At 41.4% G+C, this 12512-nt stretch overlaps 1 long non-coding RNA gene across 1 annotated transcript; it reads left to right on the forward strand.

The window, feature by feature from the left end:
• Positions 1 to 421: 421 nt before the first annotated feature.
• LOC125298050 lies at positions 422 to 2072 on the forward strand. The gene is made up of 2 exons (XR_007194153.1): positions 422 to 631; positions 1205 to 2072. It is a non-coding gene; the product is annotated as an uncharacterized LOC125298050 (long non-coding RNA).
• Positions 2073 to 12512: the final 10440 nt, after the last annotated feature.

Genomic DNA, 12512 nt, shown 5'->3' on the forward strand with positions numbered 1-12512 from the left:
AGCCAGACTAGGCAATAACATATTTGCTGCCGCTAGGGTGCGTCTAGATTTCTAGGCTATTAAAATTAGCTTTGAATTTAATCAATAAGATGTAGCCTTATAGCCTATGATCTCTGTGTAGACCATAGCCTAATGAAAACTGAAAAGACCTATCTGTCTGTGCCCTGGCTACAGTAGGCCTACAGTACATGCACTCCTATTGAATTTTCAGAACCAGGTGTAACCCAGATGATAAATACATTAAGGAAATAAATAAATAAATAGTACAGATCATAATTTTGATAAAGTTCATAAGAATTAAGTTGTCATTGATAAAAACATAATTTTGATGAAGAGATACTTTTACTGTCTTAAGTTACGATAAGGGACTTTTATTTTGAAATTTCATGATGCACTCTAGCTGAATTCGTAGTGGGAGAACAGGCGAGAGAGAAGAAGGACGGCCATTTTCGCAAGTGCCATGTTATTTGTTTCTGGAGGAGCTGAAGTTTTAGAAAAGTGATCAAAAGTTAATGAAGACACTGAAGTTTTTCTTTGAGAACATTCAATAGAAGGACTGTAATTGTTGAGTTGTGTTTGATGAAGACGGGTGCCGAATTCGTCGAGTTTTCTTTGTTGCAACCCTGTCTCGGTAAGCTAGCCTGTTCATCCTTACGTTAGTTAACAGCCTGAATCACTCATGTTATAAAGTAGTTGAACTTATGCTAAGAAATACCTTGATAAAAGATGGAAAATGTATGTTTTTGTTTGTATTTTTACTACGAGTGGTAAATGTAAAGTTATTAAGCGAATGGAAAGATATGTTGTTTAAAAAAGGCTTTTACTTTGTTTTGAAAGGTTAAACTTGATTCTAAGTCATGTTTCATGAGTGAAATGCATGTGAGGTGCTAATTTGAAGCATTTATCCAATGCCTTATTCTGAAACAAACTAATTATCTTTTGGTACAATTGTAAGCTTATTGCAGTTGTGATTTGAAGTACTTATTTGAATTCAAGGTATTCCATCTGATTACTTTGTACTGGTTAACTGAATGGTATTCACTACTTTTCAGCATGTAGATGTAGTTTTGTAAATGCATATTTTTACACACTGGAGTTAATGTTGTACAACAGGAGCATTTGATAGATGAATATAAAAGCAACTTGCATTAGGGAAGGGAGTTATGAAACTTAACAAAAGGTTATAACCTGGTTGTGAATGCAGGTCAAGTTTTTTGTTGGATTTGAAAATCCTGGAAGAAGATTCATCGATCTCAATAGATGGCGAGCCAACCCATTTGATTTCTGTCATTGAATCCTGTCCACTGAAGGAGCCGGATACCCTTTCTGCTTTGTGGTAGGATCGAACCACTCACTCCACTGGTCATCACTCTTCGGATATCCACACACTGACTATTGACTTGACTAACTTGACTTTACACTTAAACCAAGGATTAGAAAAGGAACTTTTAACATTTAAGGAAACACAGCCAGTCAACTGAAAGGACCATTTCTTTTATTTTCAAAGGGCCCATTTTATTTTCGTACATGTGTATTTGTACTTGGTTCAATTATACATTTGGTTACTAAAGCACAAGTAACTTTAACCCTGGTGTGTGTCTGCTTATTGCACTTGAACTCCCCTCCTCACGAACCTAGAGCGAAGGTGTACTTACCCAAGAGTGGGTTACACAAGGAGAGAAATTAGAAAAATGTGTTACAGCTCTGTCTGCTATTTACACCCATTCTTCTTGATACATAATGAATAAATATGAACATTTATAAAATGTTTATCAGTACATTAGACTACTTTGCAAATTGCTAAACCATATAATAGCCTGTCCCACCATCATTATTTAAATAGCATAATGCTAGAATTTAAATGCAAAAAAATGTCCAGCTCAGGTTCAGATGATTAAAGCTTTATAGGCTAGGGAATGTAAAACTTAAGTTCCAGTTTACACCATTCAAATTGTGATATCTTTTCTAGCTTTTGTATCCATTATGTTCTATAAAACATGATATTATATTCTGCAGTGCAAAGATGCCCACTAAAGACATGTTTTAAATAAAGTTAACACGTTTTCTGAAAATTTTGTTCCATGTGCTTTTTTTTTTTTAAATTTGAGCCCCTGCCAAGTCTGTCAGTATCAGAGGCAGCAGAGCAACCCCACAACATGATGAAACCTCTAATATATTGGACAGAATGTAGAATAGTGTTCTCTAGGTTTCATTTTGTAAACAAACATTGATCTCCATATGACAGCTCTGTACATATGACAACTTTATATATATATATATATTTGGGCTTTTTATGCCTTTAATCAGATAGGACAGTGGAGAACGACAAGAAGTGAGTGGGAGTGGGAGAGAGAGTCGGGGTGGGATCCGGAAAGGACCACAGGGCGGGAATCGAACCCGGGTTGCCGGCGTACGGTGCAGGTGCCCCAGCCAAGAACATATGACAGCTTTGATTTGGTTTCTGTATGTAGGTTTGTACAGAACCAACCAACTTCGTGCTTGACCCATTCTTCCTGGCTTCTCTGAAACACCTTGTTCTTTCATTCGGCACAATCTGATATCACCATATTGGTTTGGGTCCTGGACAATCATATGTCAATCCAGGACTATCTTTGCAACCAACCAATCACTTTATTGTGATGTCAAGCTTGTGCGTCTAGGAGAAAAGACACAGAAATCATACCACTCTGCAAAACATCTTTTGTTCTGCGCCTCCTTGCTCACACATGAACATATATTTGTTAAAGATGAATTCAAACAGATTTGCCTCATATGAGGGAACCTGATATACAGTAACCACCAGTCAAATGTTTGTTCAGTTTAGATTATTTGAAAAGCAGGGGGAGTATGGTAGAGCACTGGTAGCATTATTGCACAAGGAACAGAAAGTTCCAGGTCAGTTGAATGCTCTCTGGAGGTCATAGTCAGTGTTTTTCTATTATAACTTTAGCTCTAACTTTAGAGCCCACATTTGAACGGGACTGTTTTGCTTTAACAACAAAGAGTTTTTAGCAGTTCCATTGCTAAAATACATCTTGGGAACATTTGGAAATGGGAATGTTAAGGTTCATGGGAGATGGCCTTCAAGCCTTTTGAAATCTTTCATAGAAAATGTTCAGTTTTGTGAAGTCTGATTAGAATGGCCTTATTTATATTGTGTGTGTGTCTGTTTAAAAATAGATGTATGGTAATGATTCTGCTTTTGCAATTCCTACTGAGTAATCTGTTCATAAAAACTGCATTGTTTGCAGAGAAGCAACTGCGTTGTTTCAACAGGCTGAATGTGTGTGTGTGTGTGTGTGTGTTATTTTTTGTGTATGTGTGACTGTGCCCAGGGACTACTCCTCTCCTTGGTTACCATAGAGTGGTAGCCAGTGACTGAGCATTCTAAGGTGGAAAAATACTGAAGTCCACATAAAATCCACAATATTCAGCAGGCCAGTATCTGGCTAGGTGGGAAAATGGCATCTTATCAGAACACCGCTCTCTGATCTATGGGCGCACAAAGAGTCACATGACCCCCATAGAGTTGTACTGTACATTCCAAATTTCCATAGTCTGTAACACTTGGTTCCTGGCTTTGACCTTCCGCCTCATCAAACCTATGGTTTTGATCCCCAAAGTTATCTGTGAAATATGGAATGTAGCATATTAATGTTTGCTTTTGAATTGATCCATGTGATGTGGGTAGCAGTCTGATCATGGTTTCACAATCTAAAGTCACTTGCAAGGAGACTTTGTGCACATCCCAGGTGCTGAACAAAAAAAGTCAAGTTTTTATGAAAAAAGTTCGCTCACTCCTTGGTATTCTTTTTTTTATATCCTTTGTTTATTTTCTCATTTGGCAGATAAGGTTTCGACCTTGCGGTCTTCCTCAGATTCACTTGCAAACACAGGCTTGGCACATGATCTAAATCACCTGTCTAGAGGGGTGGTCAGCTCAGTGATTCATTAACCCTTCCAGGTACAGTGTACAAGCTTGTGGCTTGACTAAATAAAAAACATAAAACCTTAAACTTTGTACAATAACACAAACAGATGTCTGAAAATACATTAATCTACAATAAAAACATTCATCATGTAAAAAATTCAGTCATCAATGCAAATACTGTTCACAGTCCATATTATCAGTCCATATTAGAGGAAGGGTCTAATGTCCAAATCTTCATTGAGCCCCCTTGGGGCCAAAGTTCCCAGGTGGTGGATCCAGAAGGCCTCTCTTTTTAGAAGCTGGTTGTCTGTGTCCTCCTCTGCGGTGTTTTTTTACTTGTTCTATCCCTATAAATCCCAAGGTTGAGAGTGGGTGTCCTGATTGATTAAAGTGAACAGCCAGAGGACTCTTTTTATTGTTGTTTCTGATATTACTTATACTATGTCATTTACTACAATCACTTATACTACAATCATTTAACCCTCCATGCTAAAGTCATTGTTACAAACAGTGCTGCATGCAAGACTTTATTTTTTACTTTTATGAGACAAGGGTACACTTTCATGTAGTCTGATGTTCTTTTTTAATGGCACTGTGCCATGATGCTCCTGTTACTAGATACGCTGAACTGATTAATTTAGTTCAGGAGAAAAGAGATAAAAGCCCTCCTACACTAAAAGCTGATTAGTTGATTTAGCGAAACAGGCCAATCAGAATGCTGAACAGGCACACACGCACCACCTCTCTCTTCTCCCTCCTCGTCCTGTGTGCACTACACTCAGATGCACACACGATTCAAAGTCTCGGTCTCGCATGCACACTCTTGCTCACGGAACCTCCGGGAGACTTGGGATGTCTGACTCAATGCAACACACACACAGCATCCACAAATCCCACAACAATGGATATGCTGTCTGGCACGATGGCCCTGTCTTGATGCCCAACTATATCCAGCAATCAAAGAGGAGGTGGGACCTGGACACAGGAAATTCAGAAACACATGCTGTCGGACTTCTGCCGACTGCCGTCACAGAGACCAATAACTTTGCTGTAGTATGTAATAATTTGTATTCGGCCAGTTGACCAATTACAGGCCAGTTGGATAGGAGGGCATTGGTTGTAACTGGTTTGTAGCAAAGTGTGAGTTTGAGGATAAAGCAGAGTTCTTCCTCTTTTCTTTCCCCGCCTTTCTTTTTGGCCTCTCTCCTTTTTCTTCTACTTCTGCTACTTATTCTGCTCTTGGGTAGGGCATTCTTCTCCTGGATCTCTCTCTCTCTCTTACTTGGTTTCTTTCGCTCTCTATACAAACAGCCAATCAGATGGCAGGATACTGGGAGCCAATCAGATTGCAGGATTCCAACAGCCAACCAGATTGCAGGATGACCACAGCCAATCAGATTGCAGAATTCCAACAGCCAATCAGATTGCAGGATTCTGGGGTCCAATCAGATTACAGGATTCCAACCGCCAATAATAATGCAGGATTCCAACAACCAATCAGATTGCAGGATTCTGGGAGCCAAATAGGGCGATGGTAGCGTAGTGATTAAGGAGCTGGGCTAGCATGCAGTATCCAGTAAAGTTGTGGGTTCGATTCCCGGCTGCCACCATTGTGCCCTTGAACAAGGCACTTTACTCTAAGTTGCTCCGGGGAGACTGGCCCTTGTAATAATTGACATATGTAAGTTGCAGGATTCTGGGAGCGAATCAAATTGCAGAATTATAACCCCCAATCAGATTCCAGGATTCCCACTGCCAAGACATTTTATTGGATTCCCCTCAATCAATGGTAAGGCTTCCCCTTGAATTTGGATCTGGAACTTATATTATAACTTACTATTCCTGATCACCATGCTTCTTAACTTCTTTGGCTTGAACTTAATTTGGGCCCAAGTTGCCACATCATCGAATGCCTTCAGGATTCACCTTGCTTGCACATGGGTTGCTGTTGCGGGGATCACACTGGAAATAACGAAGCAGCAGCAGTAAGCATAATGCAACGCTCAGACCATAATAAGTTCTATCTCATTCCTAAGTAACACAAACGGTTTGCCTAAACTCACAATTGAATACTCTCACGTTGAAAGTTGAGCCTAGTTCAATGTTCAGCTTGTTCAACGCTATCGTTACGCCAGTGTGACCAGTGTGATCCCTGCCTTAGTGGATTCCCTCCCTGCCGCTGCAATGCGTAGATTCATTCCCTTAATGAACAAGATGTGGGAGATGGTGCAGCCCGTTATGATCCCCTTCTCCAGGTCCTGCCACTCAGTTGTAAAATGTGTGGTCTGGAACCGTAGCTTAGTTAGAGGGGGTTATACTATAAATTAGATATAAATATGTGCAGTGTATTAGCAGTTACTTTATAAGAGCAGAATAAATATGGCTATGTGATATGAACAATGTGGTAAGTAACAAGGGTAGTGGGGAGAACAGTCTGTGGTTGGGGTGAGAACAGTCTTTGATGATGCTGCGCACCTTACGCAAGCATCACTTGCCCTGGATGTCCTTGATGGAGGGGAGTGAGGAACCGGTGATGCCTGCAGTGCTTTTTGGTCGTGGGCAGAGCAGTTGCCATATCAAACTGTGACACAGTTGGTGAGGATGCTCTCGACGGTGCAGCGGTAGAAGTTCACCAAGATCTGGGGAGACAGGTGGACCTTCTTTAGTCTCCTCAGAAAGAAAGATACTAGTGAGCCTTCTTGATCAGGGTAGAGGTGTTGAGGGTCCAAGAGAGGTTCTCAGGAACTTGAAGCTGGTGACACACTCCACCTCATTCTCGTTGATGAGAATGAGGTGTGCCAGCTTTAGACTTCCTGAAATCCACAATGAGCTCTTTGGTCTTTTTGGTGTTGAGAGCCAGGTTGTTGTCAGTGCACCACAATGTAAGGTTCTGAACCTTCTCCCTGTAGCCAATCACTGTAGTGTCGTCTGCAAACTTGACAATGGTGTTAGAGCCATGTTTAGGTGTACAGTCGTAGGTGAAGAGGGAGTAGAGGAGAGGGCTCAACACACATCCCTGTGGTATGCCGGTGTTCAGGGTGATGGTTGAGGAGGTGGGATTATCTAACCTAACAGACTGAGGTCTGTTGGTTAGGAAGTCCAGAATCCAGTTACAGAGGGAGGTATTGATGCCCAGTTCACTGAGTTTGGTGATCAGTTTGGAGGGGATGATGGTGTTGAATGCTGAACTAAAATCAATTAACAGCATTCTCACATAGGTGTTGCTATTGTCAAGGTGGGACAGGGCAGAGTGAAGTGCCGTAGAGATGGCATCCTCTGTGCTCCTGTTCTGATGGTAGGCGAATTGGAAGGGGTCCAATGAGGGTGGTAAGCAGGTCTTGAGATGGGCTAGGACCAGCCTCTCGAAGCACTTCAATTTCAATTTCAATTTAATTTCACTTATAGAGCGCCAAAACATTACACATGTCTCATGGCGCTTTACAGAATGTTAGACAATCAGAGAAATTATCCTCAATCCTTAGCTTGTAGTTGTGCTTGGCTGTCTTGATGCCCCTTTTCAGGTCAGCCCTGGATGAGCTATAGGCTTGAGCATGATCTAAATGCGATGTCTCATGCCTTCAGCAGGAGGGAAACAAGTAGGCTGACAGCCTAGGCTACAAACACAGGATTTGTACTGTACCTTCACAATTGTTAGGTTGAACACGCAAAATGGTGTCATGTAAGGACACTGTTCATGTTGCACAGCACTTGTCATGACATATTTAGTCTGTTAAGGCATAAAGGTACAGTTTAGAATATTCCCCCATAAGCTAGCGTGTTAGCACTTTGGCTGCTTTAGCTGTTAGCCGGCTAACTCGTGTCAGGCAGCACCGATTTTTTTCATGTTTTTTCTGACCGACAGTATTCCGTGAACATAATCAACTGAGCTCCTTATTAAAATTGGCTGGATTTCTCCTTTAAATTATGTTGTTTGTTGCTTCTACCCATGTTATCTCCAGTGGTTCAACAGTTTCACTTGTGCAGATGCACACACACATTGAATGAACAATCACACCACAACCCCCTAACGCTATGTCTCTTTATTTGATAACCGTATTTTCTAATCTGGAAATGTTTAGTTTATTTTTCTTTCGGTCCACGATTCCATGATACCATTCAATTGTGTCGCAAATTATCTGCGGACCAGCAATCTCCTCGTCGAGGAGGCCCTAACCCTGCAGATCATAGACAGATAAAGCAGGCTCTGGGAACAGAACACAGTTGCATGTCCAGTGTAGCCATGAGTCTGTCTATATAGAAAATGTCAAGTGTCTTGGTGAGGTTCGGGGGTGGGGGTTCGACCCCCACTTCCAACGTCACTGGTGCCAGGACAGAAAATAATATTTTGCATTCGACATTCAGGAGAGAAATGGTTTGGATTTCACATTGGTTTCACATTATATATCTAATTAAGAAGACCTTTGTGTCTCTGAACAGATTCGTTTGTAGAAGTCTTTTGAGTATTAAACATTTGCATGGATGTGAGGGTATTTGGATAGACTAAATTAGTAAGTCAGAGATTTGTAACTATATTGTCCATGTGTTTTAATGCATTTTTCTAAGTAGCCTACATTCCAAATTATCTTTATTATGGTAAGGTAACGTTCATCTGCTTACATCTGCTGCATGAAAGAGAGTGAGATGACGCTTGTGCTTGTACTGTATGTTTGATTAATAGGTTCATGATCATCTCATCCCAATATTTCAATGCACGATCGGAATAATTGTTTCATATTTGTCAGTCAACTTTGCAAAATACACTCAAAACATTCGGGGGCTGAGGCTCCGGCAAAATTGGCTGACGACGCCTCTGCATTTGATGTCTACCGTTTGTGTCAAATTGTATGACCCATGTATATCACAGATATAATGGCAAAGGAAAATGTACAGCAAAAATAAATTGAAACCCTGGAGAGAATTTATTTTCATTTTGGTTATTTATTTTATGGTTATTTATTTTATTTTATGGTTATTTGGTATTTTATTTTATGGTTATACACATGGTTATTTATTTTATTTTATATTCTCAACTGCTTTTCCTCTGCTGTCACATTTTAAGATGCTTCTGAATAGAGAAGGCCAGTTGAATGGCAATTGGTTAATGCAATTTGATGTTTATGGAGAGGATTTAAGACACTCCCTGTGTTTGTGAGAGTGTGAGCAGCTATTGTTCTGATGCTCTCTCTCTCTGTCTGTCACAGACACACACACACACACACACATACACACACACCCTGAAGTCACTTGGGTTAATGAATCCAACAATGGCATCAATATTAATCGAGTACACTAAGCACAAGATTAGTGCTAGAAGCAAAATGCACAGACACACACACAACCACACACAGTGCATGCACTTTCTCTGACTTCTCATTATCCCCAATGGTTTCAACGAAGTTAATCAGAGAAGACAGGGGTCTCAGTTGCCCCTGAGTGTGATCTCTCCTCTCAATCTTCCTCTTTCACTATCAAAACGATCTCTCTTAACTGCATTACATTAATACACAGAATTAGATGGTATAATCCCTTGTGCCAAAATCCAAGGTAAAAACACATTCAGAAGCCCCTACCCAAATGAACTTAAAAAATCGCGCTAACCACCAATCTGGTCACAAACACAAGACAAATGGCCCATCTAACAGCAGTATACAGTATGCAGCATGTCATTAGGATTATCAAGTGGGCACCATCATTCACCGATGTTTCATTAAGTTAAGCCCACGACACCTCATGGAGGCTTAACAGTGAAACCAGCGTCCTGGAGACACTCCCCTCCATGCTGCCACCATATTTTACCACATTGAAATATCCAATATCCCAGATACTCTTAACCAGCCTACACTGTAAAACCTAGGAAGTTAACTTAACTCAAATTATTTGAGGAAACCGAATGCCTTGAACCATTTGAGTTTGGTAAGTGTAAATAAGTCATTCAACTGAGTTATGAGTACATGTGTATTTTGTGTTGGGATAACTTACAGGAGTCAAGTAAACTATACTAATTTCAACTCGAAATATTTGCTTTCCACTCATTTCAATTAAGCAATTATGACCAGTAAGAATTACATAAGAATGACAGAAATTAACTATCTGAACACTACCTTTTCTGTTTGAGCAGTGGCTAATATCAATAGAGTGAATGTACTACTCAATCCATTTAACAAAACTGATTGCCTTAAACCATTTAATTTACTGTAACTTATTAAAAATATGTATCAGGAGACGGAAAAATAAATCTATTTATTATTTGGATAATTTGCCATACAAAAACACAGCACAGGTGATGACAGATTCTGTATTTAACAACATTTTACATTTTAAATAAAAACAAATCACAAGTTTTTGTTAGCCCCCAACCAGTTGATAAACCAAAAAAGGACACAAGTATACAAAGGTATTAGACAAAGCCTAAATCTCTCCACAAAAGGAGGCAACAAAAAAATAATAAATCACAGGCATGTCTTAAAATGCAACTGTTAGATGTTTAAGTACATGTACTCAAGCTTAAAACCTCTCAGATTGACCTACAGCTCACATATTTAGACCAGAACAGAATGGCTTTAAACAGAGCCAAATGACAAATTTTAATAACAAGTCCAACTGTATTCCAATTCGAACTTCTCCGAAATGTAACATAAAAGTGTTTCTTTACTCAGAATGAGGTAGGGATACGAGTAAACAGAACAAAAAAGTGCAACTTTGTCTGCATCCTCCTTTGAGTGAGTGAATGAGAGTGTGTGTGTACACGCATGATGTCCTGTGTGTGTGCGCATGATGCCCTGTGTGTGTGTGCGCATGATGTCCTGTGGGTGTACACGCATGTCGTCCTGCGCGTGTGTGTGTACACGTATGTTATCCTGTGTGTGTGTGTGTGTCCATGCATGTCATCCAGTGTGTGTGTGTGTGCGAATGATGTCGTGTGTGTGTGCGCAGCTGTGGCCTACTGGTTAGCGCTTCGGACTTGTTACTGGAGGGTTGCCGGTTCGAACCCCGACCAGTAGGCACGGCTGAAGCAAGGCACCTAACCCCTCACTGCTCCCCGAGCGCCGCTGTTGTTGCTGGCAGCTCACTGTGCCAGGATTAGTGTGTGCTTCACCTCACTGTGTGTACACTGTGTGCTGAGTGTGTTTCACTAATTCACGGATTGGGATAAATGCAGAGACCAAATTTCCCTCACGGGATCAAAATAGTATATATACTTACTTATACTGATGTCCTGTGTGTGTGTGCATGCGCATGATGTCCTGTGTGTATGTACACGCATGTCATCCTGTGTGTGTGTGTGTGTGTGTGTGTGTGTGTGTGCGCATGATGTCCTGTGTGTGTGTGTGCGCATGTCATCCTGTGTGTGTGTGTGCGCATGACGTCCTGTGTGTGTGTACACGCATGTCATCCTGTGTGTGTGTGTGTGCGCATGTCATCCTGTGTGTGTGTGCATGATGTCCTGTGTGTGTGTGCATGATGTCCTGTGTGTGTGTGTGTGTGTGCATGATGTCCTGTGTGTGTGTGCGCGCATGATGTCCTGTGTGTGTGTGTGTGCGCATGATGTCCTGTGTGTGTGTGTGCACATGATGTCCTGTGTGTGTGTGTGTGCGCATGATGTCCTGTGTGTGTGTGTACATGCATGTCATCCTGTGCGTGTGTGTGCGCATGATGTCTCGTGTGTGTGTGTGTGCACATGCATGTCATCCTGTGTGTGTGTGAATGATGTAGTGTGTGTGTGCGCTCATGATGTCCTGTGTGTGTGTGTACACGCATGTCATCCTGTGTGTGTGTGTGCGTATGATGTCCCGTGTGTGTGTGTGTACATGCATGTCATCCTGTGTGTGTGTGCGCATGATGTCATCCTGTGTGTGTGTGAATGATGTAGTGTGTGTGTGTGCGCACATGATGTCCTGTGTGTGTGTGTGTACACACATGTCATCCTGTGTGTGTGTGCGCATGATGTCCCGTGTGTGTGTGCACATGATGTCCTGTGTATGTGTGTACACGCATATCATCCTGTGTGTGTGTGCGCGCATGATGTCCTGTGTGTGTGTGCGCATGTCTACCTGTGGTTGTGTGTGTGTGTGTGTGCGCATGTCATCCTGTGTGTCTGTGTGTGTGTGTGTGCATGATGTCCTGTGTGTGTGTGTGCACATTATGTCCTGTGCGTGTGTGTGTGCATGATGTCCTGTGTGTGTGTGTACACATGCATGATGTCCTGTGTGTGTGTACACAAATGATGTCCTGTCTAATCACTGAGTTCCAATTAATTTTTCAATGACTGTAATTTCGCCTTCAGCTGATTCCTCCCATCATCTCAATTCAGCAGCACAATCTGTATGAATTCAAAGAACCCCCTCAATTTGGAGGGTACTGCAGATGAAGAGCATACATAAGGCCAAACAAATTGACAAGGGCATCTGCCCAAAATCTATGGGTTTGTACAACCTTATCCTCAATGATAATGGCTACCTGTTGAGCACGGAAAGGAACAAGCCCTGGTGTGTCCTCATCTGTGATTGCCAACAGCGCGACTGCTCCTGCTTGGTTCTCATTAAAGTCTTCTTCCTGAAAATGTTGCAAATACACATGTTTT

The sequence above is a fragment of the Alosa alosa genome, chromosome 7, assembly GCF_017589495.1.
Source record: "Alosa alosa isolate M-15738 ecotype Scorff River chromosome 7, AALO_Geno_1.1, whole genome shotgun sequence".
NCBI lineage: Eukaryota > Metazoa > Chordata > Actinopteri > Clupeiformes > Clupeidae > Alosa > Alosa alosa.